Raw genomic sequence first — 4,088 nt, 5'->3', positions numbered from 1 at the left:
TTTTCTTTCATTGGTAAGGATTTTTTTGTGTTTTATACTTTCGGAATAATTGTTTTTCATGTTGATTTTAAAATGACCTTTTTCATGTTTGAAGTGTACTAACTCGTCTCTTCCTCACAGCAGGTCAACTTGTGTGTGGTTGCAACATTACGATCCCATTGAGTACATTTTTGGAGAAAGGGACATCTGTTGCACCACAGGGTGGCAGGAGGGAACGGGGCACGATACATTTTCTTTCATTGGTAAGGATTTTTTTGTGTTTTATACTTTTGGAATAATTGTTTTTCATGTTGATTTTAAAATGACCTTTTTCATGTTTGAAGTGTACTAACTCGTCTCTTCCTCACAGCAGGTCAACTTGTGTGTGGTTGCAACATTACGATCCCATTGAGTACATTTTTGGAGAAAGGGACATCTGTTGCACCACAGGGTGGCAGGAGGGAACGGGGCACGATACATTTTCTTTCATTGGTAAGGATTTTGTTGTGTTTTATACTTTTGGAATAATTGTTTTTCATGTTGATTTTAAAATGACCTTTTTTATGTTTGAAGTGTACTAACTCGTCTCTTCCTCACAGCAGGTCAACTTGTGTGTGGTTGCAACATTACGATCCCATTGAGTACATTTTTGGAGAAAGGGACATCTGTTGCACCACAGGGTGGCAGGAGGGAACGGGGCACGATACATTTTCTTTCATTGGTAAGGATTTTTTTGTGTTTTATACTTTCGGAATAATTGTTTTTCATGTTGATTTTAAAATGACCTTTTTCATGTTTGAAGTGTACTAACTCGTCTCTTCCTCACAGCAGGTCAACTTGTGTGTGGTTGCAACATTACGATCCCATTGAGTACATTTTTGGAGAAAGGGACATCTGTTGCACCACAGGGTGGCAGGAGGGAACGGGGCACGATACATTTTCTTTCATTGGTAAGGATTTTGTTGTGTTTTATACTTTTGGAATAATTGTTTTTCATGTTGATTTTAAAATGACCTTTTTCATGTTTGAAGTGTACTAACTCGTCTCTTCCTCACAGCAGGTCAACTTGTGTGTGGTTGCAACATTACGATCCCATTGAGTACATTTTTGGAGAAAGGGACATCTGTTGCACCACAGGGTGGCAGGAGGGAACGGGGCACGATACATTTTCTTTCATTGGTAAGGATTTTTTTGTGTTTTATACTTTCGGAATAATTGTTTTTCATGTTGATTTTAAAATGACCTTTTTCATGTTTGAAGTGTACTAACTCGTCTCTTCCTCACAGCAGGTCAACTTGTGTGTGGTTGCAACATTACGATCCCATTGAGTACATTTTTGGAGAAAGGGACATCTGTTGCACCACAGGGTGGCAGGAGGGAACGGGGCACGATACATTTTCTTTCATTGGTAAGGATTTTTTTGTGTTTTATACTTTCGGAATAATTGTTTTTCATGTTGATTTTAAAATGACCTTTTTCATGTTTGAAGTGTACTAACTCGTCTCTTCCTCACAGCAGGTCAACTTGTGTGTGGTTGCAACATTACGATCCCATTGAGTACATTTTTGGAGAAAGGGACATCTGTTGCACCACAGGGTGGCAGGAGGGAACGGGGCACGATACATTTTCTTTCATTGGTAAGGATTTTTTTGTGTTTTATACTTTTGGAATAATTGTTTTTCATGTTGATTTTAAAATGACCTTTTTTATGTTTGAAGTGTACTAACTCGTCTCTTCCTCACAGCAGGTCAACTTGTGTGTGGTTGCAACATTACGATCCCATTGAGTACATTTTTGGAGAAAGGGACATCTGTTGCACCACAGGGTGGCAGGAGGGAACGGGGCACGATACATTTTCTTTCATTGGTAAGGATTTTTTTGTGTTTTATACTTTCGGAATAATTGTTTTTCATGTTGATTTTAAAATGACCTTTTTCATGTTTGAAGTGTACTAACTCGTCTCTTCCTCACAGCAGGTCAACTTGTGTGTGGTTGCAACATTACGATCCCATTGAGTACATTTTTGGAGAAAGGGACATCTGTTGCACCACAGGGTGGCAGGAGGGAACGGGGCACGATACATTTTCTTTCATTGGTAAGGATTTTTTTGTGTTTTATACTTTTGGAATAATTGTTTTTCATGTTGATTTTAAAATGACCTTTTTTATGTTTGAAGTGTACTAACTCGTCTCTTCCTCACAGCAGGTCAACTTGTGTGTGGTTGCAACATTACGATCCCATTGAGTACATTTTTGGAGAAAGGGACATCTGTTGCACCACAGGGTGGCAGGAGGGAACGGGGCACGATACATTTTCTTTCATTGGTAAGGATTTTTTTGTGTTTTATACTTTCGGAATAATTGTTTTTCATGTTGATTTTAAAATGACCTTTTTCATGTTTGAAGTGTACTAACTCGTCTCTTCCTCACAGCAGGTCAACTTGTGTGTGGTTGCAACATTACGATCCCATTGAGTACATTTTTGGAGAAAGGGACATCTGTTGCACCACAGGGTGGCAGGAGGGAACGGGGCACGATACATTTTCTTTCATTGGTAAGGATTTTTTTGTGTTTTATACTTTCGGAATAATTGTTTTTCATGTTGATTTTAAAATGACCTTTTTCATGTTTGAAGTGTACTAACTCGTCTCTTCCTCACAGCAGGTCAACTTGTGTGTGGTTGCAACATTACGATCCCATTGAGTACATTTTTGGAGAAAGGGACATCTGTTGCACCACAGGGTGGCAGGAGGGAACGGGGCACGATACATTTTCTTTCATTGGTAAGGATTTTTTTGTGTTTTATACTTTTGGAATAATTGATTTTCATGTTGATTTTAAAATGACCTTTTTATGTTTGAAGTGTACTAACTCGTCTCTTCCTCACAGCAGGTCAACTTGTGTGTGGTTGCAACATTACGATCCCATTGAGTACATTTTTGGAGAAAGGGACATCTGTTGCACCACAGGGTGGCAGGAGGGAACGGGGCACGATACATTTTCTTTCATTGGTAAGGATTTTTTTGTGTTTTATACTTTCGGAATAATTGTTTTTCATGTTGATTTTAAAATGACCTATTTCATGTTTGAAGTGTACTAACTCGTCTCTTCCTCACAGCAGGTCAACTTGTGTGTGGTTGCAACATTACGATCCCATTGAGTACATTTTTGGAGAAAGGGACATCTGTTGCACCACAGGGTGGCAGGAGGGAACGGGGCACGATACATTTTCTTTCATTGGTAAGGATTTTGTTGTGTTTTATACTTTTGGAATAATTGTTTTTCATGTTGATTTTAAAATGACCTTTTTCATGTTTGAAGTGTACTAACTCGTCTCTTCCTCACAGCAGGTCAACTTGTGTGCGGTTGCAACATTACGATCCCATTGAGTACATTTTTGGAGAAAGGGACATCTGTTGCACCACAGGGTGGCAGGAGGGAACGGGGCACGATACATTTTCTTTCATTGGTAAGGATTTTGTTGTGTTTTATACTTTTGGAATAATTGTTTTTCATGTTGATTTTAAAATGACCTTTTTTATGTTTGAAGTGTACTAACTCGTCTCTTCCTCACAGCAGGTCAACTTGTGTGTGGTTGCAACATTACGATCCCATTGAGTACATTTTTGGAGAAAGGGACATCTGTTGCACCACAGGGTGGCAGGAGGGAACGGGGCACGATACATTTTCTTTCATTGGTAAGGATTTTTTTGTGTTTTATACTTTCGGAATAATTGTTTTTCATGTTGATTTTAAAATGACCTTTTTCATGTTTGAAGTGTACTAACTCGTCTCTTCCTCACAGCAGGTCAACTTGTGTGTGGTTGCAACATTACGATCCCATTGAGTACATTTTTGGAGAAAGGGACATCTGTTGCACCACAGGGTGGCAGGAGGGAACGGGGCACGATACATTTTCTTTCATTGGTAAGGATTTTGTTGTGTTTTATACTTTTGGAATAATTGTTTTTCATGTTGATTTTAAAATGACCTTTTTTATGTTTGAAGTGTACTAACTCGTCTCTTCCTCACAGCAGGTCAACTTGTGTGTGGTTGCAACATTACGATCCCATTGAGTACATTTTTGGAGAAAGGGACATCTGTTGCACC

This window comes from Schistocerca serialis, chromosome 7 (genome assembly GCF_023864345.2).
Source record: "Schistocerca serialis cubense isolate TAMUIC-IGC-003099 chromosome 7, iqSchSeri2.2, whole genome shotgun sequence".
Classification (NCBI taxonomy): domain Eukaryota; kingdom Metazoa; phylum Arthropoda; class Insecta; order Orthoptera; family Acrididae; genus Schistocerca; species Schistocerca serialis.
The sequence above is the reverse complement of the archived record's forward strand: the minus strand, read 5'-3'. Positions refer to the sequence as shown.